The sequence below is a fragment of the Lepidothrix coronata genome, unplaced genomic scaffold (genome assembly GCF_001604755.1).
Source record: "Lepidothrix coronata isolate B3197 unplaced genomic scaffold, Lepidothrix_coronata-1.0 Scaffold1, whole genome shotgun sequence".
NCBI classification, from domain to species: domain Eukaryota; kingdom Metazoa; phylum Chordata; class Aves; order Passeriformes; family Pipridae; genus Lepidothrix; species Lepidothrix coronata.
The window spans coordinates 14,895,952-14,920,591 of NW_016690181.1; the positions used below are offsets into that span (position 1 = coordinate 14,895,952).

The 24,640-nt window shown below is 43.0% G+C and overlaps 1 protein-coding gene and 1 long non-coding RNA gene across 5 annotated transcripts in view; one reads left to right on the forward strand and one right to left on the reverse strand.

The window, feature by feature from the left end:
- The first annotated feature begins 1,030 nt into the window (after positions 1 to 1,030).
- Positions 1,031 to 24,640, forward strand: part of SOX6 (SRY-box 6) — a 375,776-nt gene continuing 352,166 nt past the window's right edge. For 2 of the 4 annotated variants that reach the window (XM_017809700.1, XM_017809785.1), the window contains exons 1-2: positions 1,031 to 1,196; positions 1,688 to 1,867. The gene's annotated coding sequence lies outside the window, so the exon portion shown is untranslated. Of the gene's footprint in view, positions 1,197 to 1,687; positions 1,868 to 6,253; positions 6,311 to 7,034; positions 7,051 to 24,640 lie in introns of those variants that run through there. The other 2 variants (XM_017809710.1, XM_017809718.1) reach the window with 2 other exon arrangements.
- On the reverse strand, positions 2,757 to 5,800 carry LOC108494852. The gene is made up of 3 exons (XR_001873974.1): positions 5,594 to 5,800; positions 4,113 to 4,216; positions 2,757 to 2,936 (listed from the first exon to the last, which is right to left on the reverse strand). It is a non-coding gene; the product is annotated as an uncharacterized LOC108494852 (long non-coding RNA).

The window sequence follows — 24,640 nt, forward strand, 5'->3', positions numbered from 1 at the left end:
GCACATGCTCCGAGAGGACACTGCCTTCCAGCAGGAGTGTCGGAGGGGAGTCACCGGGAGCGGTGCCGGCGGGAGGAGCGGGCCGGGGTGCGCTTTGCCCTGCTCACCCCGCAAACCTCCGGGGAGGACGAGTGAGACAGGTGAAGGAGGGAGAGAGTCCCGGGGCAGGTGGCTGAGGAAAACGCCGGTGTCGGGGATTCGCTTTGTGTCTTTCCATCTCCTTAAAGTCTCCCCGTCTTTCCCTGGCCCGTGAGAGCGGGCGGGCGGGAGCGGCGTGCGCTGCCCCCGGGGTCCCGGGGACTGCCGGCTCCCCGCGGCGGGGTCTCCGCTCCCGCCTGTGCTCGGCTGCGGGAGCGCTCCGGGAGCGCGGCGGGCGCTCGGTGCGGGGCCCGCGGCCGCCTCACGGTGGCGCGTTAACCCCGCGCACAGGCCCGGGCGCGGGGAGCCGGGAGCGCGCTCCGCTTCACCTTCGCCGGAATAACAGTCCCGTTAATGTTTCTGGATAAATCAAACCGCCCGCTACGGCGGGGCAGGGACGGGGAGGTGCGCGATGCTCTGCTCCGGAGGAAGGTGTTTCAGCCTTCCCGGCCGGCGCAAAGCCCGGCTGGATCGGAGCGAGGGGCTGCGGCATCTGAAGAGCGCGGTCTCACCTGGGGTTCCCCCCCTCCCCCTCCCCGTCTCTCTCCTCCCCCAGCCCCCCCAGGAGAAGTTCGCAAAGAATGTGATTGAGAGGGTAAAGCAGCAGATGCCAGCGTTAAGCTCCAGCCCGGTTTGGGTACAAGGATCTGAGCCACAGCCCCGAGCCACCGCCCTCGTTAGTACAGCAGCGTGCCCCTGGGACCTGGGTTACCCGGGGAGGACAAACACAATGTAGAGTCATCTTACCTCCGAGTCGAGGGAGCTGCCTTAGCGGCAGGAGCGGGAGACGCGGGGCTCCCTCCATCCCGCCCCGGCCGGTCTGTCACGGCGCTCCGGCAGCGCCGCCCGCCCCGCCGGGCTCCGCTCCCGGCGGGCTCCCCCCGCCCCCGGCGGGCAGTCCCCAGCCTCAGCCCCGCACACATCCACGAGTCAGGGGCAGCGTTCCGAGTCAAATCCGTGCCGGTGCAAATCCCCCATGGCTCCTCTCCGCCAGAGCGTGGAACAAAATTGCCGTTTCCCCTGAGTTTTTCTCAGGCTGTGCTGGCGCTCGGGAGCAGGTAAGGCGGCTGCTGGCTGCCAGTGATCCCCGCTGCACTTGCAGCGAGCAGCAGAAGCCGGTGGAAGTGGGAGTGTTGTCTGCTCTTCATTAGGGAGGGGGGAACGGACCCTGGAGGTGATGCAGTGAAACACTTCTACTCCCTTGCATTGTGTTTGTCACAGATCACGGGCGCTCTCCTTTTATAACATTCACTTCAGGCGTTCTCAAACCCAACCGGAATAAGTTCTGATCCTCCCCTTTAGTTTACATTGGGGATGTCAAAGGATTAAATAAATGAAACTTTATTTGACCGTGGAGTTTACAGACCCTGGGATCCCTGCGCGCTCTGGCCTTATTCTAATTCTATAGCGGTAATTACCCTTCGTTTCTTTAAGTGCAATAGATTTATTGCCTTAGAGACTATGCACAGTTTGATTGAATTATTCATTTTTTTTCTTTGGTGTAGACTGCATCTGGGGACTGATGTGACGTGTAGATTTTTTTTTTCAGGAACAAAGGGAATGTGGAAATGAAAGAGAGAGGGAGAGAGAGGCTGGCAGATGTGATGAGATGCGGTGAAGGTGTATCCAGCTTGGCACTCCCACTCCTCTCTTCTCCTCTCATTGCAGCCCTGGGTGACTCTCAGGCTAACACAAACAGCTTTTCTTCCGCAGCCTGCCCTCTGTCACTGTAAGTACAACAGCCTTCTCTTATCAGCATGCAAATTCCAGCCACTCACTACCTTAGCCTGGTGTTTGCACTTTAGATTTACAGAAGGGACCTTTAAAATGAACTTTCCGAGACAGGAAGGGGTTTTCATGTCGAACTTGCTTTTATTTTCTTTGTAAAAGTTTATGTGGTTTTTCCAGTTCTGTCTCCCCCCCTCCCTTTTTTTTTTTTTTTTTTGGGGGGGTGGAGTGGGGAGATTGTTGCTGCGGCTTTTTCCTTCACTGTCAAGATGATGCACAGTTTAAAATTAAATTAAAATCTCCTTGATCCTCTTTCTGCCAAGACAATACATTTTGTTGGCAGATGACGCTGTAAGGAATTCAGAGTTTTTGTTTTCAGTCAGATCTTTAGCTTTGAGTTACAAAATAGAAAATACAAACGTCCCCTAAATTTTGAGGAGATCGCCAGAGGTTCTTGTTCTAGGGGAACTCGTATCAGCTGATGGCTCTGCTTTTGAAGGAACGTGCAGTAATATGCTTCTATCTAGTCTAACAAAACTTTCTCCCAATCGGATGATCAGGCTTTAACTTCCTTTCCTTTAGCTTTCTCTCAGATGCTCTTGATTATTTTGCAAAAGTTTCTCTTGAACATCTTTAGCAAACCTATAAAAAGCCTTCATTGTCGGAGAGTGTCCGCAGAGGGAATTTATAAAGATGCCTCTTAATTGTCCGGCATTAACTGGGGAGGGAGGGGAGTTTAGAAGTGGGTGAATGACTTTTAAAGTGGCATTTCTTGCCCTTTGAAGCAAAAACTTCTGAGACCCTCCCGCCAACTCTACAAGAGTTGTAGGTTTGCTCCTCATGTTAAAGATGCGGTACGTACAACTTAGCACACAGACAGGTTGCTTTGCTTGTTGAATATTGCTTTACTTTAACGTGTTTAATGAGACAGACGGCGCAAAATGCAATGACAGCTGTGAACAGGTAAGTGTCCCGACGTGATCTGAGCGCCTCCGGTCCCTTCCCTCTGCAGGGACCTCCAGCAGGTCAGCATCCTTCCTCAACATCTGCCTGCGCTGCCTGGATTTAGCCTTAATGAAGCCAAAGCAAGGGAAGTAATTTCAAACGCGGTTTCTAAACGTGGGGTAACACTAAAAGTAAAAGCGTTTTCTTGTTTCTCGGCACGTGTATACGGATCTACACGGCGGGTGTTCACTTATGCAAACAAAGAGGGAACCACAATTATCCCCGTGCAGCGCTCACACACACACACGCACATTTGCATACAATGCCCAAGGAATCCTCTTTTCCTGGTGCCGAGAAGTTGTCGCTCTCCGGCACTGTGAGTTACATCTGTAACTTAATTGATCACACAGGGGAAGCAACAAGCTGGAGAGCGTTGCTTGCGCTCCGCCTGGGAGCGTGGCCGCATCCCTGCGGTGTCCTGCCCCAGCCCAGTGTCATTCCTTACACTGGATTTTCGGGAGTGCAGTGGGATGCTGCCCCGATTTGGAGCTAGGTGGGCGGTTAGATTTATATGATGCCTTAATCATCTCTTGTCCCATTCCCGCTTCGTGTTTAATAAGGAGAACGCTACATTAGAGGCATTTAGGGAGTAGTTGATTTTTTTCCCCCTTTCTGTCTGTTTCTTGAAAGAAAAAAAACTTCCACTGACAAATTGCTGGAGTTGCAAACTGAAGCAGTATAGTTCTTCCTTGTGTTCTGATTTACATCTCTTTTCTTACAGACCTTTTTTTTTTTTTTTTCCGCTCCAAAGCTACTAGTTATGCAAGAAGTCAAGGTGTTTCTTTTACTTGAAGCAGGTTTAAATGTGTTACAAGGAAAGCGTTAGTGACCAATTACGGAAATTCTTATAATTAAAGATTAAAAAGGACATAGCAATATCTGGAAAGGCAGCTATTTACTGCTGTTAAATCCATACACCACATAACTGTAGCAAGGTGCATATTTTGAATTACCCAAACGCAGGTGAATACAAACTCAGTATTTACAGTCATACAATTTCCCCCGTCTCTGAATGTCATTTTTTTTAGTTTCTTTTATTAAAATTGAAAGAATGAAAGGAAATGAGTTACTATGCCCTCATCCAGTTAATTTGATGATAAAGCTTTACTAGATAATTGTAAAGTTCTATTTCAAGGTGTTTGCTACTTGCTGAATAGCACTTGGTTATTCCTTTTATTATAGTGTAATTCCCAAAAATACTGTATAAAATAGGTCCATTATTCCAAGAGGTTCTGACTTACAACTCATTTTCCCTGGACTCTACTCGAGAGGGACGATAGCACCTCGGATAGCAAAGGTAGAGGATGCAACGTGCATGACTCCAGTAGTGTGTCGAGTTTTACACCTTGTTAACAAAATGAAATAGAGGCAGGTCAGGTCTGTCCTGTGCCATCCCGTTAATGCTCAATTTTAATCACGTCCTTATGAAGCAAGGTTCATTCACAGTGGGGCTGAGTGTGCTTCTGGGTCTAACATAGTCCACAAATTTCTACTTGAGAGAGGAGGAAAGCGAAATCAGGATTTCTCTTCTTCTGTTTGGCCTCTATAAGTTATGAAGCTATTTTAAAATTAAAAAGTTTGTCTGTTACTAACTGTTCCAGGCGCCTTCTGGAAAACGGGGAGAAAGTGCCAAAAATACAGAGATGAATCAACAACTTCTCTCTCTCTCATTTTGTGGGCTTGAGGTTGCTTTCCGCACTCCCATCTTAACAACAGTTTAGCCTAGGTGTGAATAATATCAAAAGAGGGAGACGTTAGCTCTGCAGCGCTGTTTGCCCACCTGATCTGCGGGCCCCTGACAGTTTGAAAGACTCTTTCATGTTTACCTTTGGAATGCAAAAATACAGCAGATAGACTTTCTTGGGTTTGCAGTACTCTGCCACTGGTTGATTTTCTCCTCAGCTCCTTACAGTTTTCCCTTCTTTTTCCCAGATCAGCCCCCCCCCTCCCCAATTAGCACTTCCAAAGGAGCGTGAGTTCCTAAATTGGTATTCAAGCTGATATTCCAGTCCCTATCTGTTGCCTTTTGGTAGGCAGAGAGAGGGATATTTATATAGTACCGCTGCTAAAATTTCTCATCGTCGCCACGAGAATCCCAACTTCAGCTCGAGTCCGTCCTAAATCAGTTTTCCCTCTCCGGCCATACCTGTCTTTCCCTTTTCACTGCACGCACGTTTTACCTTTCTGCTGAATGCATCACTAAATAGTTTGTGGACTTTGAGTGCCTTCTGCCTCCTCTCCCCCGGGTCCCTGTAGCTGGACTCCCATCTCTAGAGCAATTTATACTTTCCATTTCATCTGTTTTATTTTCCGCCGGGCCAGGCTGCGGGATCGGGCTCTTCAGAGTCCCATTTATCAGCTGTCAGTAAGCGCTTGCTGAGTGCTTCCCTCTCGTCCCCGCTCCCTCCACACCCCGCCAGCCCTTCCCTCCTCCCGCACATCGTCTTTCTCCAGCTTTTTTTTTTTTATTATTTTTTTTTTTTTTATTGTAACCCATGAGCGGGAGCCCGGCAGGACTCTTCTCGCGTGTGCCTCCCCACGCACCCGGTGCGGTGCGGGGGCGGGAGGGAGGAGGGCGGGCCGGCCCCGTGTCACACGCCGCCCCCCCCCCCGCGCCGCCCCGGCCCCGCGAACCGGCTCCCCTGGGACCCCCCCGCTCCCCCTCCTCCTTTTCCGGCCCCCGCCCCGCCCTCGCACCCCCTCCCCGGTAACTTTCTAGTACCTTTCCTCACCACTCCGGGCAATCAGTGGTCATTAGCGAGAGCAGAGCGGTGTAGGGTTTCATGTGTCTAATGGCCCTGTGAGTGGTGATAGCTGCGCGGGGATGCGGCTGGCAGCCCGCGCCGATTTCACTTTCTGTTTTGTGCTCACTTTCTCCGCAGTTGTTGCTCTCCCTGCTCGCTCCCAGCCTCTCTCTCTCTCCCTTCCCCTCTCCCTCCTCTCTCTCCCTGTGTTGTCTCATCTTGCCTGTGCTGTCTGGGCGGGGGAGCCCTGCCTCCTTTTGCCTTCCTCAGATCAATGCCCTGGCCACTCACTTTCTGATGTTGCACGACGGGAAATGCTTTGAATACTTACGACATGGCCGCTCACATTGATTGCCAAGATTGACAGCAGTAACCATCGCCTTCACTTGTTTCAGGAGGAAAAAAAAAAAATGAACCTGATTGTAACCAAATCTCCAGGCAACCCATCCGCAAACTTCTAACGATCGGGATCCTGCACATCCATGGCCCGGAGAAACACCAGCAGACTCTAGTTCATTTATTTTATTTTATTTTACCGAATTACTACCCATTTATTCCTCTTCCCTCTCTCCCTCCCCCCTTCACCTTCCTTTTTTTTTTTTTTTTTTTTTTTAATGAAAATTACCGAAGCGCGTTGCAAAAAAAAAAAAAAGGAGGCTCTCCCAGTGCTTTGTGCCACACTGGATCCCGAGGAGGTAACCAGGAAAACCAGCCCTATTGTGTTGTATACCTGTTGTTTGCTGTGGTGTGTAGTGCTGCGTGGCTTGGTGGCGGTGGCGGTGGTTTAATGGGTTTTCGCTGGATTTATGTCGCTTTGCAGGAGAGAATCCGGTTCCCCCTGCGCTGTCTTTAATGGGTTATTAGTTGCAATTGAGTGAAGCAGCAGCGTCCGGAGATAGATCTGTTGTTTAGCTTTTAACATTGCTGAATTCACCCCTTCCCCCCGCCTCCCCCTGCACGATTATTTACTTTTATATCACGAGGGTGTTGTGGGGTTTTTTTACTTTTTTTTTCCCCTTTAGGGAAAAGTAGTTATAGTCTCGTCCCCGTGCGTGTTTCCGGGGCTGTTTGAATCCCGAGGTTTCCGAGACGTTAAGGGACCCCAGTACCTTGAAATCACAACACTTTCTCATCCTTCCCGAGTAGAGTTTATTTTAAAATGTAGTGACAGATCAGCGTTGTATTTTAAGATCACCCACGGCAGGCGAACACATGGTGCGGGAAGATATTGTACGTAAGGAACTAACACGAGAGGGAGAAAGAGAGAAAGAAAGGAAAAATAAAATCCGAAATAAATCTTCGAGAGCGGAGCGCTTGCTGTCATTGCTCCGAAGCGCTCGCGTGGGTTCCTCCTGGCGGGTAACCCCAAAAGACGCGGGATGGAGAAAGGCGAGGGGACTTTAGTGGTGCTTGTAGGTTCTCCGCTAAGTTTGAGGTGGGTGAGTGCTTTGAAGTTGGCCAGGGACGAGTGCGGGGAGGCACACAAAGCTGCGGGAGCGGCGGCGGCAATGCCGGGATCGGCCACGGCGCGGCGCTGTCCCGAGGAGCCGCCGGGCTGCGCCGCCGCCTTATCTCTCCCAGCAGAGCCTTCGGATAAAGTTATACGGAAAACTTTAAAATTGATATCGCACCCTAATTTGTGATACACGAGGAGGGGGGAATAGAGCAGTCCATCATCAGAGAGCTCTGTTTACACCTGGGGAAGGGGAGATGCGTGCCGCTTTGTGGCAACAGTCGACTTGGGATTTCTTGCTGCCTTAGCTCTTTGCCGGAGGTCATGCAAATCGACCTTAAAAGAATGCATAAGCCATAAATTAAAATAAACCCTTAGCCAGGGGCTGATCCATAAGTAGACAATACCTAACCTGGACAAAACGGCTTCCTTTGCGAGCTGAAAAAAAGAATAGTGCCTAAACTAAATGCAAAGTAAGTTTTCAGGAAGTATTTCACTTAACTATTATTACTGTTATTCTTCTTTTAAAATAAAATAGTGGCAGTTGCAACAAGCCAGCGCAGCTGTTTACAGGCGGTGCTGCAGGATACGAGTGAGGCAAGGTGTGTCTGGTGAAGAGCTTGTTCTTTTCCTGGGTTTCACTACCTTCGAAGCTGTTTATTTTTTTGACTGGGGATAAGAAACCTCTTTAACCGTATAAGCAATTTGATGTTTTATCTCGGATAATGCTGAAGAGTTTATGACCAAATCTGGGTTGCCTGCAACTGTCACATGCGTGCACACAAGCTGTGTCTGTATATAATAGTCTCGGGGCTTGTTTTTTTTCCCGCAGTTTTTGACAATTGTTCCATTCATGATCCTGAAAGGAATCATCAGTGGGAGCTAATGAGTGTGCCTCTGCGGCTTGCCCTGCTCCGGGGAGGAGCGGGCACCGGCGCTGCCCGCTCGTGTAATGCATGTACGCGTGTACCGGCGGCGGGGTCGCGGCTGGGTGTAGATAACGTGAGAGGGAGAGCAGATAGGCGGGATGTGAGCAGGTACTTCCACGCGTGCATTGCCAGCTGAGCTGCCAGAGCGTGTCCCCGAGCCGGGGAGCCCCCGAGCAGCGAGCCCGCGGGGCTGCGAGCCCGGGCAGGGCCCGGAGGTCACTCACAGCCACCCCTGCTGTCCAGCCGAGCGCTGTCTCTGCTTCCTGCGGGCCGTCTCACCGTGGGGTTTGCTGCGGTTTTGTTGTTTTGAAAGGACGGGAAGGAGTGAAAGTGGCACCGTGAAAGGACAATTAGTGTTGTGTCTGAGTGGCGGGGGGGGGGGAGAGGAGGGCCCGCAGGGAAAGGCAGCCCAGTGGGAGCCTGGGGACTGCAGATTAGTGCTGTCCTAGGGGTGTTTCCCAAAAACATAGAGGGTGAAACTTTCTGTGATAAAGTAATATATCTTCGCCTGCTGTTTGTAGATAAGGTATATGTTTATTAAGCAAATTAAATAGCCTTCGGCACACGGGCGGCACTTTGTTTCTACTGCTTTCTTTTACCCTCATTTTAACATTTTTGCTATTTCTGTCTTCAGTGCTGATCCTGAGGACAGAAGAACAGTTCTATCCAGTCCTCAAACAGAGTTTGAAGTCCAAAAATTAACGAATTTCCCTTTCTGTATTCGTGTAATGGAGCAATTTTGAAACCTGTTTTGAGACTTCGACTTGACTTGACTTGTTTTATTGACGTGCTTGTGCCCACTCACTTAATTAAGCCATTATAATACCATAAAGTAAATAATAAGAATGAATGTGAGATATGTGCATGCAGCCTGCCATTACATACAAATATTTCCCTGGAAAAGACTCTTTAAAAAACTTTTTTCAGCACCCCATGATTCTTTGGCAAGATCTTATGGCAGGTTTTTGTTCTGAGCCAGGATATTTCGCGTGTTTCTGTGCTCACGATGTTACATGCACACTACTCTCAGAATATAAACACCAAGCGTACCTAGCAGCTCATTCTAGTAAAACTAAGAAATAATTATTTATAGTGAGTACGTTTAAAAGAAAATAATGAGGTCATTTGGAGTATGTTGCAGTTTGAAGTAGCTCGACACCTGGCAGAAACTACATATGCGTTTTCTTCAGACTCTGCACTATCCATAACTTTTCCTTATAATACATTCTTGTGTTAAGTGAGAAAGGCTGTTTGTAAAACAATCCCCTGGCTGGTTCCAGTGTTGGGTGAAGCTGATCCTGTAATGGCATTTTGTTTTGAACAGTTGCTGTAGTTGAAGTTCCCTCATAAGGTAAGGTGGCACTGGGTCTGAAAGGAGGTCCAAATGCCACATTTATAATTAGACTGCCAATTCAGCACATTGTATCTATTGCTATACAGGGATATACTGCTGTGTCTGGTCTCTCAATAGACTGTATTCAGAATTAGCCAATTCAACTGCTTAAACTTTGGAGTCAAATTTAGAATAGGCAATGAGAGAAGGAAAGAAAGAAAACAATAATGCTTTCTTTTTTTCCTCAGCTAGCTATTAAAAGCCAAAGAATATACGGAAACCAACCCAGGCACTGCTCTTGGAAGCCCTGCACCGAGCGCAGCCTGGCCAGCCTCGCCTGCAAAACCATTTTGAAGCGCGCTTCTCCGGGGGGAGGGGAAGGTGAGCCCTGGGCATCGCTCCCAGCGCCGCTCTCCAGGCCGCTTCCCGGGCCGCCGCCGGGCGCCCGCAGCCGGGCCGGGGGGGTCGCGGGGCCCAGCGGGGGTGGCCCAGCCCAGCCCTGCCCTGCCCCGGCCGGGTGCGCGTCCTGCCGCCGCCGCCCGGGGCGGCCGGGGAGCCCGGGCTGCAGCGCCCCGGCCCCGCGGGGATCCCCCGGGGGCGGGCTGGGTCCCCTCCTCGGGGCCGAAGCGCTCCCGCCCCCGCGGCGGGCGGGGGCAGCCGGAGCCCCGGGGGCAGGAGCGGCCGCCGCCGGGACCCCCCGCGCCCCCCCGGGGCCGCCGGGCCTCGGGCTCCGGCCGCTGGCGTCTGTCCTTCTTGTCCCCGCCTGACGGCTCCTGGCTCCTTCCCTCCTGTCACATTTTCTGTGCCGCTCGCTCCGGTTTCCCCGGCCTCCTCCCCGAGAACTTTAATTCATTCAGCGATGAGCGCGTAAGAGGCCCTTTGGTCGGCAGTCTCGCATCCTCTGCTAAACGCATTATTTTCTCCCTCCTCCTTGCGGCTCAGTGCTCCGTCTCGGTGCTGCTGGGAGCATGAGCTGGGCTGCCTCAGCACTCACTCGGTTCCCTTCTCTGCTAGATCGCAGGGTGCAAGCCAGTGCCATGTGTATAACACAGCATAAAGGGAGCGAGACAGATGGCTCTCCCTGCACATTCCCAGTTCTCTGCTCAACTTATGTAACCGCTTCATTTTTTCCTTTTTACGTTTACACACCGGTGAAAGAAAGAAGAGAAATAAGAAGAGACCATCAGTTTTATTTGTAAGGCCACTAGTGTCTGACTTGTAGAAAATGATAACTGATGTCCAAAGTTAGTTGCCTTCACTTGTCAGTTTGATTTTGTTCACAAGTGGGAACTGCCAGTGCTTGTTCCCTCGCCAGTGGTTTTTAATATGTGGCCAACAACTGTTTGTGGTCACTTCCAGCTGAACTTCTTTTGCTCAACAGGCAAAAAAACCCCTTTCTCTTTGGACGTGTTTTTTGCATCTTTGACCGTATTTTTATTCAAAAGTATCCACATATCTCTGCAGTTCTTAGAGGCCTTGAAATATCTTGTGGTAATAAAGGCCAGAGCTTTGCATGATGATAGGAAATATAAATACTTTTTTTTCTCAGTGGGCATTAGAAAGTTTCTTTAGTCACCTTTTATCTGCTAAACACTGTGATCACCTTGGGAGATACCACTTCAGGAAGCATATCCATTAATCTTTTACACTTGGGTTGATTTCCCCCTTAGAAGTGTATAGATCACACTTAAAAGGCTTCCATCTATCTATCTATCTATCTATCTATTTATTTATTTATTTATTTACTTCCCAGAACAAAAATTAGTTCGGAAAGAGAAGCCACGATGCACTTTTCTTTCCTCCCATTACAATGGGGTTCTGTATGTTTCTTTTTTCCACAGTGTCACTCTAGAGATCAGCAGGCTGGTTTGGCAAAGGCTGTGTGTAATGACTAAAGTTTTCAAAAGTTATGTAAATAGGGGTGTTTGTGTATATATGAGCTATGTCAACTGCAGTGATACAACGACATATTTTTAAAACATTTCAGTGAATACAATAAATCACAGAGCCAGAGCCTTGAAACACTTCTGCATGGTGTCAGAACCTGCAAAAGAAGTACTGCTGTATGATGTATTTGGTAGTTCACATATAGATTATTCATCAAGTAGCAGCAAAACACAGAGGTGCATGTTTCAGGTTTGTGCTGTAGTAAGGTGATTTCTATTCTTTATTTTTATTTTTGCGTCTTTTTGTGTAAATTTTGTTTACACCATTTTCTATTTTTCCTCAGGTAGAACAGCAAGAATGAGAACTTTAGAGGACTTGTTACCAAACCACAGAAACTGAATTTTCTTTTGTTTTATATGAGCAATTCAGAATTTTTTAGGCACACAATTCTCCCACAGGATGTATCTGCACATGAGTCTTTGCAGGCCATGACATCATATTGTGAAAACAACCAAATACGATAAAATCCTATCATTAATAGGATTGTGTACTGAACTGGTGTGATGTCTGTATGAAATATGTGTCTATTTATTTAGAATTAGTTCCGTAAGAAGAGAGAGATCTGATACACATATTTGCTGGAAAGCAGCCGATTTCTACAGTGATAAAACTGGATAAGTGCATGTTCCTAAAGCCTTTTCAGCACAGAAGTAGGTGTTCTTTTAAAACATTATTCTGTGACAACAACAAATATTTGTGACATCATTGTAAGATATTTCCTGCCAATTTTTAGTTTACTGTCTTTCAGAAAGTCTAGAGTTCTTTGGCACTCATGAAACTGCTAGAGATACCCATCGTATATTCAAGTATTCAGTGAAGTTTTAAATAATTCTCTTTCAATTAGTACAACAGGAACCTGAAAAATGGATTTTCTCTTAAAGAAACAAGAATCAGTACATAGACATTTCTCTCCTGCTTTTGTATATTTTAAAATACTCATATCAGTTTTATGTTTACTGTTTTGTCTTCTTAAATTAAGAAGAAAAAAAAAAGTGTCCCAAGTTTGAAAATCATTGTTTAGAACTGAGTTCAATCAAATATATCTTGAACCTTGTGAATTGGAAAGAGTAATATAAAAGTAAGTATATTGTTAAACTAGGTTAATCAGAGTAATTCATTTATGGTGGAGAATGAATCAATTGATGTTTTTTTGAAGTCAAAACATTCCATCAAGTTAATGTGTTTAAGGGTATCATATCAGGGACAGACAGGTACTAGCAGTGATAAAAACCAGATAACCTGCAACAAAATGATTTACAGATGGGTCATTATAGTCTATAGAGAGGTTACACAGATCATATTCTTTAAAAAAAGAGAATGTAATGCTATAGAGCTAGGAGAATTATCTAAATAGGTCTGAATATTTAATGTTTTTTCTGAGTGACTGGTAGAATTTGTCAAAGCAAAATTTTTTAACCCTCTTACGGGCAGCATATTAATGAAAGATATGGGAAAGTAATGGATTTGTGTTTTAAGTATTTTTATGTTTAATTTACCTGTTTGCTGAAGTAAAGCTTGGGAAATGTTTTGCTTCTTCCTGTGAGAACTTTGTAGTGCATACCTTTAAAATATGCACAAGAATGTTACATCCAAATTTTAAAAAAAAAGGTGGAAAGTTTGATATTAGCAATTTATTAGATTTCAGAACCTATTTCATACAGCAAGTGGCTGAGCTGTGTCTTTTCTATCGGTGGTGAGACAGGATGTCATTTAAATATTTTTTCTTTCTTCTTGAGCTAGACAGAAAGGTGTAGGCAATTGTTTCTCCAGTCACTGTTAGACTGACATAAGGCAACAGGAAACTCTAAAACCTCAGAGGTGCAGTATTGATTTGATTCCTAACTGCAAATCCTTCATATCATTGCTCCAAATATCTAACTTTACACCAATATTACCCATTCTTTTTATAGTGACACCATGCTTAGTAAAAAACTTCTAAGCACTGAGGTCAGGTGTTGAGATTGGATTCTAGTTTATTTTTTATGAATCAGATAAAGATTTCTGTGCATGAGACCGTATGTGAAGATGAGAGAACAAGAACATTTCCATATCAAAGGCAATATATCTGAGGCTGCATAGTAATTAAAATGCAGTGGTTTGGACTCTGTGCACTAGCACTTACGCAGAGCGTTGTTGGGACCTTGTGCAGCATGCAGGCGGTTGTCTCTTGCATACTTCTAGAAATATACTTATAATTTTGTACAAACATTTATGCCAGTCCACACTTTTCTGTGGATAATTTGTATTTCATCCAAACCATTCAAAGTAGAAGTTATTTTTTGAGCAACCCCCTCATTATGGCTTTTGTGCATCAACTATTTTTATTCTGGTTGTTTGTATTTCCTCTTACCAGAATGATGGCTTGTTTATAGTCGTATTTTTTTGTGTATTTCTCTAAGACCCCTTCCATATACCACTGAAATTTTACGACTTGCATAAAATATCTTGTATTAGAAAGAAAAATGCTAATATCTTTTTAGATTTATTGAAGATTGTGTGATTTCTTACATACCATACTTTATGGCAAATTAAACGCATGTGCTGGAACATAATATTTTTAATGAAACAATATGTGTTTACTAATTTCAAATAACTGTTACACAACATAAGGAGAATTAATATATTACTCCAAGGACTTGATATTGTGGGAAAATTGACATAAAATACTGCGGGGTGCTCCCTATCTGGAAACTCTGTTCTGGAATAAACGTGACTTTTAATTCCTGAGTGGATCACCCTGGTGAGGAGCTATTCCAGAAGGGCTGCTGTTGAATTGTTTACTTCATAAACTGCGTTGGTCAGTGTCCCAGTGCGGAGGAGGCAGCGAGTGCTGCAAGTTTCCTCATTACTCACAGATCCTCGTCCTACAGAGGCTCTATCCATTAATGCTCCAGAGCTATCGAGGTGAAGCTTTTAGGAAGTCTTTGTGTTTAAACAGATGCTTGCAATGTGAAAGTATTGCCATCTTGCAATCTTGCTTCGTTTTGTCCAGTTTTAGATGATGACTGATGTACTTATCTGTGGGTACTTTGAGCTGGAATACCACCCTTCCAGAGGCTGTTCTGCGTGCTTTTCGCATCTGCATTATTTCTGTGGATGGGCTTGTTCCACTGAGCTCCTGACCATTTGTGGTTAGTAAAAACCCGTGGTATTTTTGCACAAGTGGGGGGGTTAACCTCAGTGTCATGGCCTAATTCCAGCTGAGATAGGATGTAGTTGCCCGTCTACATTCTTCTTATAGTTTTAGCTGGCTCAGTTAATCCTCACTTCCTTTCCTCAGTGCGGTAGTTGTGTGCTAAGGACACTCACAGCATTCTACCTCAGAAGGACCGAATTCACCTGTTGAAGTAATAGGTGAAACTAGATAATGACTCAGATTTTGGGAGCTTTCTGGATAATAGGGGTGCTCTATGTGTGACTGGTTTATTGTTATTAGAATGAATGTTTTGAAGGATTTGATATGTATGGTATTTTAATGTTGAACTATTTCAGAGGAGTATTTTGATATAATGTGGTATTTGACAGATTCTCAGCTGGTATAAGCCAGTGTAACTCTGTTTACCTAAATGGAAGGGTGCCTTTTTACTCCAACCACAAGCACATTCCTTAGGCCATGATGCAGTTCCTTCTGGGTGCAATGGAAAGACCTTCTGGTGCGATTTCTGACTGTGTGGGGAGGGGGGTTGCATGTCAAGGCCCTGTTTGCATTGCATTTGCTGTAGAGAGCAATTTGGTGTCAGTTAGGGTGGAATCATGTTTGCCTACATGGTGTTTCTTATGGCTTTAGGATGACATCAACGGGAACTCGTCTCATAAATTGTGCATTAAATCAACTGTCTCTCCATATCTAATCTTCCAGCAGGTCTTCTAGTACAGTATATGCAACATGTGGGGATTCTGACTGCTGGCTTCCTGTAATGGTGGGGACTGTGGCTTTGTGTTTTCCTTTTTTAATCACATCTGATCTGCCAAGGGCACATTATCTTCTTGCAGGTCCTTTCTTATTTTTCTTCTGCTGAGGGGTTCATGTAGGCCATTGAAGTGAAAACGTACTTCATTCAACCTTTAGTGCAAATATGTGTAGATGTGCACGTGAAAATTTTTTTATGTACCCAAGTAGACGTGTTTCAACATATTTTTAGTAGTAATTTTGTTATGGTAGTTCCTACAATTGAAATTTAGTATTCACCTCTGGTTTACATGCATGCATTCTTAGATTCTGCTATCTACATCTATTCGCATTGCTTGCCCAAAAGGTCAAGGATGAATTCTAGGAAAACCCTTTCATGCTTTCTGTATGCTCTAGTTCCCATTATGCTACCTGTTCTTTCCACAAAGAAATTATGGTACCCATGGTATTTCCCCTTGGGAGTAACAATGGAATCTTAAATATTTCAAAACAAGTTAGATATGATCAGCTTTTCATCTTGATTTCATGAACTAGAAGGTGGTTGGCTGGTGTTGGGATGGGATGGTGGCTACAAAGACTGTGAGGAGTCAGTTTAGAGAAGCATAGTGAGATGGAAAAATCAGAAAGAAACAGAAGAGATAAGAAAGAAGGGTATTGCCAACTAATGGAGTAAGGCAAAGCATATTCTCATTTCTACTGAGCAGTAGCGCAGCAGATCTATTGCACTCTTCTAAGTGGTGTTATTCATGTATTTTGATCACTTTTAGAATACCCCAAGTTACAAATCTCTCAGCATACCAGTCAGAGAAAAAAATAAATGTTTTTGTGCTAGGAGATCTGCCTAGATTTAAATTATTGAGGGGACAACCACTTTGCTGGCTGAAGGTGAAAGAATGTGCTAATATTTGCCATTCTGGCATCTGGCTACTTTGGACTTGGAGAGTTGATATTATTAGCCTTTCTGCTTCAGAGCTACAGGTAGATAAGTCACAGGTTCCCTTTATTCTTCAAGAATGACCTACACAGGTTGGGGATGTGTTAGTTTATGTGTTATCCTGCCTTCAGTTTCTGCACCATAGGCATGATGCTCCTGGGGGATGACAAATTTCAGGTAGCCCACACTAGGCAAGAGAATCCCCCTGACTTTTCACCATTTGCTGCCTCTATATATGAACTCAGTCATAGTGGGGGCGGCTCAGGCGTGTCTCTGTGCTCACCCACGACACTTAACCTAGACTTCAAGGGCCGTGTCTACTGCATATTCAAGCAGTTTAGTGGGCACTTGTTGCCTGTTTTGCAGACCTCCCCTCAGCTCTTGGTGAAGGCCAAAAGGCTTTTCTTTCCTTGTTGGTCTACATAGTCTTTCCTTGTGATTCCTTTTTTATTTCAGTTGGTGAAAATTATTGTTTTTAACTTCTCCATCACCTCTAAACAAGAAAGATTCAATCTGTAATATTTAAGAATGTAACAAAAACTCTAACTAGCAGTGATAATGGAGCTACTGTGGTGTGTATTTTAGTGCAGCTATGCTGCCATGTGTTTCACTGGATGAATGGGTGTGCCCACTAACAGTTGATTTGAAAACACTGTTGCACAACTCTCTGTGATGGAATGGGATCAAATTACAGACACAAAATCATCTTGATGGTGTAAAGGTGAAAGACTTTGAATGCTGTCTGTGGGTGTTATATAGTCTTTTCAGGGAAAGAGAAAGCGTGGATAGGAGAGTTAAAAGGTACCTAAAGAGTAATTACTGAGAATTAGCTAGAGTTTCTAATTTATGAAGTCCTCCCTTGGACAGGTTGAATTCAATTTTCCACAACATGAGTATAACATAACCAAAACCAAACGGAGCAGGAGGAAACTGTTTTGCTGAATTGTTTGTATGGATGATTTCTAATAGAAGTGCAAACTTTAAGGCATAAGCTGCTACTGATTCTGCTTCTGATGGATCTCTCTCCCCCCCAACCTGGTCAAAGCGGCACAGAAATGCCTAGGATAACTGATAAACCAGTAAGAGGCAAATCCAGCCCCAAATTGTTTTTGATTGCTCTGTTCCTGTTGTGGAAGACTTTCTATTTCAGTAATTCAGCATGGCATGATTAGATAAAGAAGGTGAACGCTCGTTTCCCCTCACACTGTCGAAGCGTGGCTCCCACATGATACTTCCTGTCTTTCACATATTGTCTCTTTAGCATCAATAGCAACTGGATGCAAATCAGTGTGGCATCTGCTAGTTTGTTTTCAGCTGACCGGGCTAAACAGCACATACGGAATTTACCGCCGGGAGGCTGTGACCTCATCACAGACAAGTGACATTCCCACAAGTAGGTAATGAAGCACCCCTATTGAGTGTAGCTGAAGTCCAAATCCTCAGCAGAGTTATTACATATTCAATTTAAACAGCGCTCCCAAACTTTAAAGCGGTCCCTTGATTTTTTTTTTAAATCCACTCACTGTTGTAGCTGTAACAGCAGCTGTCGCTGGTCTCTGCTGATGCCACACTGTGCTGAATTGGGCCTTCTTGAAAGTGTGTGGGAGAAAAGAAGGGATGAAAAAACAAAGGGAGAGGAAGAGGAGGGGAAGGGATATGAAAGGACAAAGATGGGAGAATGTATAGTATAATTGAAGTGAATAGTGACTGTAATGCTCTTATTGCTGTTTAACATGCATAGAGAATTTCTGTAGTCAGATAGTATTTGGAGGTAGCTTTATATATTTAAATTTTTAAAACTTCTCTATATAAATGGTGTAACGTTGTCTTCTTTAGAAGATAACATGCAGTGGTCAAATAAGTCCCCTTTAGTGCTTACTGTATTCAAGACTTTTCTGTTTCTCTTCAAGTTATTCACAGCATATTCTTTGGGACATAAGTTACCTTTCCTTGCAGTCTGAGAAAAAGTAGACTTCTGGGGAAGGTTTAAGAGGATCAGTTTGGTCATTTTAGTCTTTTTTAGCAAGTGTACATAAATATTATTTATATGGTCAGCCTGTGAATGCTTAGCACAAATCTTAAACATTTTTGTGTTTTACTGATAGTTCTAGCAGCTGATTGATGGCAAATATTGTTGAAAAGGCTGGGATTCTAGATGATCAGTGTAAATTAGTAATCCCAATATACTTGCACACAAATTTGTGATCTGAATGTTGGATGTGAAATGAAATTGTATTTTATGTTCTTTTGATCTTGCTAGTGATGAAGGTTTGAAACTAGCTAAAAGCAAAGCAGAAATAAAACAGGTACTTTAGAACCTGAAATAGTCAGTTTCTGGGGATGGGAAGGAAAAGAGAATAGTTGAGTGAGAGAAAATGAGAGGTGCAAATGGAAGAAAGGGGATAGGATGAGAAGCAGAGAGACAGGAAAAAACCTTAGGATGTGTGGGGGCAAATCAGCATTAGTGGATGCAGCCTTTCAAGACATACCTAATGACTTTATTCTCCTTGACTTGTACTCTTCCAGTTTTCAAGAACTGAGGATAGGATATCAAAATCAGCATTTTTGTCACTCACAGTCAGATGGGATATTAATTAAGCTTAGAAGGGGAGTAATGATTGAACAGCTGTTGATAACTGGGATGTACAACCTCCAGAACTGTGAATATTGTGTTATGTAAAAGGGAAAAAATAGTTTTTCTATGTTCTCAGCTTTCTGGAAAATTGTGCAGTTCTTGTACTTTCAGCAAGAAGCTTTTTTGTGATAGACAGTTCTTTTAGAAGAACTAGACCATGGTCTGCACCCTTCCAGCTGTGCATGTTAGGCTGGGCTGGGCCCACTGCACCATGTTTCAGTAACTGAGGTGCAGGCTGGCCTGTTAGTTGTGTTGCAGGGGGAACCAATCCAAAAATACAAGAAATGTGAAGCTTTATCATGAAAGGCATTGAGCCACTGAAACTTCCAGGGAAGAATCCATATATTCTCCGTGTTTCTTCTAAGAGTATCCAAGGTTAGCAAGATCATTCATTAGTGTGGCTTCACTGGAATTCTTGATCACATGAAATATGCCATGGTGCATGTTAATGCTTTTTCTTGGTGAACGCTGTAGACCAGCAAGTGGATCCCCATAACAATGTTCCATCTAGTTAAAGCTGCTAGATCATGGCAGCCAACTGATTATTTTAGGATCACTCTATGACTGGTCATGCATGTTCACTATTTAATTTCTATGCCACAGTGTAGTACAGTTGTCCAAAGGAGGCGCAGCAGCCACTGCACAAAATAGGCTTTCACACTTTGTTTAAAATCTTGTTTCTGATGTCAAGGTGAACGTGGTTCTTTCTGTTCCCTCTGAGTTTTTCTGTGCAAGTATTCACTTGATTAATGTGTCAGTATCCTAGGAAGCTTTTTAAAAATTCAGATTCTAATAAAATACCTTTATTTGTGTTTAAAAATATTTTTTTTGCAATGAATAGGGCCCTGAAATGGAAAAAAAAAAAAAGGTCAGAACATAAAACAAACAACCCCTTTTGCACACAGATAAAAGACTGTTTGATATTAGCCATGATTTGTTTGATGTGCAAAATAAATTTATTTGCATTTTGCTTTTCTGCTATTTTGCCTGTCCAAAAGCATGCTCAGTGTCACAATTGAGCCTCACTCTCCTCATGGTGAATTCCAGAGCTGTGGTAAAGGCAACGGGCCCGGTAAAGAGATTTGCATTTGCCAGGAGCCACTGACAGCCACAGGCTGCCTGTTTTCTGCTGTTAGAGCCATGACGAGCACGATCAGATGTGTGAAGAGCAGTTTGCCTCTTGTCGCAATTTTTGTATTAAAATAAATAGCAATGATGAATTGGACAGTTGGCATTTATTCCCAATAATTCAGGCAATGATGATTCTTACAACTGAACTCAGCAGCACGTGTGTTTTCTCAGCCGGAGGAATTGATGGGCTTTTGTCCTTTGTCTAGACTTAGGGAAAATTTTATTTTTTGGTTTGGGTGTCAAAAATCTGAACTCATAATTTCAAAATGGTTCACATCTTAAGAATGAAATTCAGAGTTATTGACTAAGGCAGATAAAAATTTAATTTGCCTGAACTCTTTCAGGTCTCACTCATAACACTCAGGGTTCAAGTCCTGGAAGATACCAAATGCTCTGGTCCTAGTTCAAAAGACTATATAAGCACATGGTGAGCTTTAAAGCCCATGAATAATCTCAGTGGGAATGAGACTATGTATGTGCTTAAAATTCAGCATGTTGTTAAGTAGTTCATTGGATTGGGGCCAATGTGCTTAGCACTTTGGAGGACTGAATCCTTATTCACTAGTGGTGGTTTATATATTTTTTTGGCTTATGAATTTCCTCACTGACCTGCTCCTTTGTTTAATGGTCAGCCCGCAACATGGTCAGGATTAAAAACTTCTGGGGCTTGTTTTGTCTAGAAGTCTATGGATAATCTCTAGAGGGAATGGCTCATTTTACATAATTACTGATGCTAAATAAATATGTTCTTTATAATCAACTTATGTTTAATGTGAAATTGCTAAGATTTTTGATCAGGAGACCAACATTTGACCCAGATTTTATTTCTTCCTTGTTTGAACTAGGTTGTTTATCTGCAGAAATTAATAATGTCTGTCTACAGTTAGTATATAAAATTCAGAAAATAAAATATATTTGTTTATGTTGACTTTTTTGTTTCCAAATTCTCTCTGCTTTGTGCCACCTTTTTTTTCCCCTCACGCTGAAAGAATGTTCTGCAGATAACAATTAGCAGTGGGCTTTATCTGAACTGAGATCTCTAAGCAGTACTGTCAGATATTTGGTTTTGACTCAAAATGTCTTGGCCACGTAAGGTAATGATTCTAATTGTTTTCCTCTTCATCTCACCTGCTCTGCTACAAAGCATAATCTTGGCATTACCTCAGTAGTGTTACAGAAACCAGAGAATCTTTTTCTGTTATTGTGTGATTATTGTCAATTATATATCAATTTTAAATAAATATTTGTCCATTTTTCTCTAAATTCTGACCAAACATCACAAAAGATGAACTGAACAAACTGAATTTAAGAAAAAAAAAGAATCTTGGGGAAAATCTTAGGTATCTTGAGAAAAGGTAATGGATACCATTTCTCCTCAGCAGGAACAAACCTTGGTCTTTTCAAACCACAGAGGAGAGAGACTTTCATTGTCTCTGTAAGAGTTTTTGCTTGCTCCCATCAAGATGGAATAGGGGTACAGTTAAGTGCTAGCTTAAATCTTGACTGTTTGTCTTTCTTTTTATGCTCTGTCTTTAAAATAGCTGAGGTAAAGTATTTATATAGCCTAGATTAGAGTGTAGACAGGCATGTTGTTGCACGTCTAGCTGGAGGGACAGAAGAAATCATACGTTTAGCTCCTCTTTCTTGCCTCTCAGCTGAGGTGCAGTAAATGACTGTGTGAATGCTTCAAATGTAATGTCACTGTGTGGCAAAGGGAGTTTGTTGAAACCACAGCTCAAACCATACAGTGTCTAAGTGAAGGGACAGTAAGTCCTAGCAGGGAGAGCAGTGGCTTCTTAAACAGTTCTGGTTGCATTCACAAGAGCAGGAACAACACACGCCTCTGGTGTAGCTCAAGGAGCAGTGGGAGCCAGGACTTAGGGCGAGGGAGGAGAACTTGGCGTTATCTATTGTTTTGATGCTGCCACAGACTATGATTACTAACATGTTACTTTGCTCACAGTGCCCTTCTTCCCTCTTGTGTAATCTACTTAGACTACAAGGTATAAAGAATGTCTGTAACTCACTGTTTGCACCATGGTTATCATGTATGTTCTGGGAACAAAGGCTAAGAGTTGCAAATATATGAGCAGATAGCTTTTAATCCTGCTATATGGACTTGTGCTCCGAATCTACCAGAAGAATCTAATTTCCAATTCAGTGTCAGTAAGGTCCTACATGATTAAACCACTACAACTTGTTTTTTGCCAACTACTAGAGATTCATTGAACGAGGATGGTGAAGCATAGATACTTTTAAAAAAATTTATCACTTTATGACTTTTAAAATCTGATGGCCCAAGAATGCTTTTAAGAAATTTGAATGATAAAAATGTTCTCAGTTCTATGAGTAGTGCCAAATACATCAAAAATTGTGCCACTGACATTTTTATCTCAATCTGAGTTCAATTTTCTGTTAGTGATGACTATTTTTTTTTATTATTTTTACTATTATTCTAAAGGTTTATTCAGCTTGACAGTTGTAGGATTAAGCTTTACAAACAAAAGGATAATATATCCTATGTTTACAAGTTAGCCAGAGGCCAGGTTTTATAAACTTTAAAAATACAGCTATTACTAGTTTATAAAATAGAGTAGTCAGCTTTCCAAGAGAGAAAATAAATCCAGCAATGGAACTGATTTCCATGGGAGCCTGGTACTCATGTATAATAATATATTTTGACCTAAAGCAATGTTACACACGAATCTTAAAAATGTTTTGAAAGAGGTAAAAATATGGAGCACAAAGCAGAGACATATGGGACCTGATTCTATAAGTACCTCATCCCTCCCATGAGACCCTTTAGCTTTGTTGAAAGGGGCGCTGAGCAAGTGACATTCGGTGTCATTCAGAACAGGGGGCACATAAGATTTTGGAATCTGATCTTCCCAATGCTTTCTGTTGGGTGCAGTGGTTTTCATTAGTCAAAATCTGATAATAAGTTCATAGGCAGGCCTGTAAGCACCTGCGTTAGCAATGGGGAAAAGTATCTTATGTTTTCTGCTGAAAGCCAACAAGCAATAGTTTTAAACTTAAAATTTCAACTCAAAACCAAAGATCTAAATGTCATAGCAAGCAAAATGATAAATTCTGGAAAAGAATTTAGGATGCATGAGTTGGCACAAATATCTTTACTTGCAAACATGAAATTTAAAGGAATTCCACATAAACACAGATTCCTGTTTTATCATTTACAGCATAGAAATAATTAGTCTTCACATCAGCATAATTGTATTTACACCAGATGAAGTGAACATCTGAGATGAACTATGGCTGCAATGGAGGGCATATTTATTTAATGTGTTTTCTGTTATTTATTTATTTATTTATTTTGTTTTATTTTTACGTTTAGTAATGGTGCTATATTTAAGAAATCAGATTTGCCAGTGACTCCAGTGCACAGGTCTCCTGTAGCACTGAGGAGGTGCTGCCCTGTTAGTTCTCAATCTTGTCACTTCTGGGGAACAGCAGTGAAACTGTTTGTTCCTGACAGCAGACAGCCCCACTGCAGGGCCCTGGTTTCATGTTACATTAAGTATTAGCGCTGTTCTTTCAGGAGCTATTATGCTGTGACATCAAAGATTGTCTGACAGGGCAGTTGTAGGTTAGCACTGAAGTTGTCTACTGAAATTTTTAAGAATGGAATTAAATATATATGATCAGATTTAATATGAGAGATCAGAAACTGCATATAAAATGGAGTTCGTGCTTAAAGAAAGCTGCAAGAATAATTATTTGGTTTGGCCTATTTGTCCTTTCTTGTCCAAGGCAATTTTATTGCCTTTAATTTCTACAGCAGTTCCAAAAATACTGCCATATGTTAACATTTTTGTGCAACTGCTTATTTTCTGAAAAGTATTGTGTGAAACAGGAGGAAAAGATCTTTTATAAAATAAGTGTTCCGTATAGCCCCTGCAGTGCTTATATAAATTAACCCTTGAACAATAATTGTAATAGCCCAAATTCTTTTTTTTTTTACTGATTGTCTAATTACTTAAAAGGATCAAGATACACATTTTAAATAGTAAGACAAAATTTAAATGGTGATCAAAGGCTTAATAGTGATTACTTAGACTTGCATCTTTTTGTAAGAGAGAAGCTGTTACTGTGCATAGATTGCGATTTCAACTATTGTCCTTTGGAAATTCTGAATCAAGTTTCTGTGTGACTTAAAGGGAAGATGATAGGCATTTGAAACTCACTGTCTGTATAGCTGTTCAGGACAAAAAAAAATAGATCTTGAACATGCGCAACTTCAAATGTTCCTGTAGATTCTTATGTGGTGAAATCAGCATTGCTACAACTATAAAATTACTATTATGCTCTGATGAGGCAAGTTCAGTGACAGGAAATATCAAAATTAATTTTGGAAACACATGCCTGCATATTTTTGATTACGTTACTAAGGCATTTGTTCCATTTAGTATCAAGCAAGTGAATCATCCATTAAAAATGAAAATGTGTACAATAGAGTAGTATTTTTCAAGTAAAAAAAAAAAACCCTAAACCCCACCACAACTTAGAAGTAGAAAAATACTGTTAAGTCATAAGACACAAGACACCAGTGTAATTTTTACTATATATTTAATACTTTCAGGCATGAGAAAAATTACATAAAGAAAGTACCTCTTTCTTTGTAGTGGGATTTCCCCCCCCTTTTTCTTTCCTTCTTTCCTTCTTTCCTTCTTTCCTTCTTTCCTTCTTTCCTTCTTTCCTTCTTTCCTTCTTTCCTTCTTTCCTTCTTTCCTTCTTT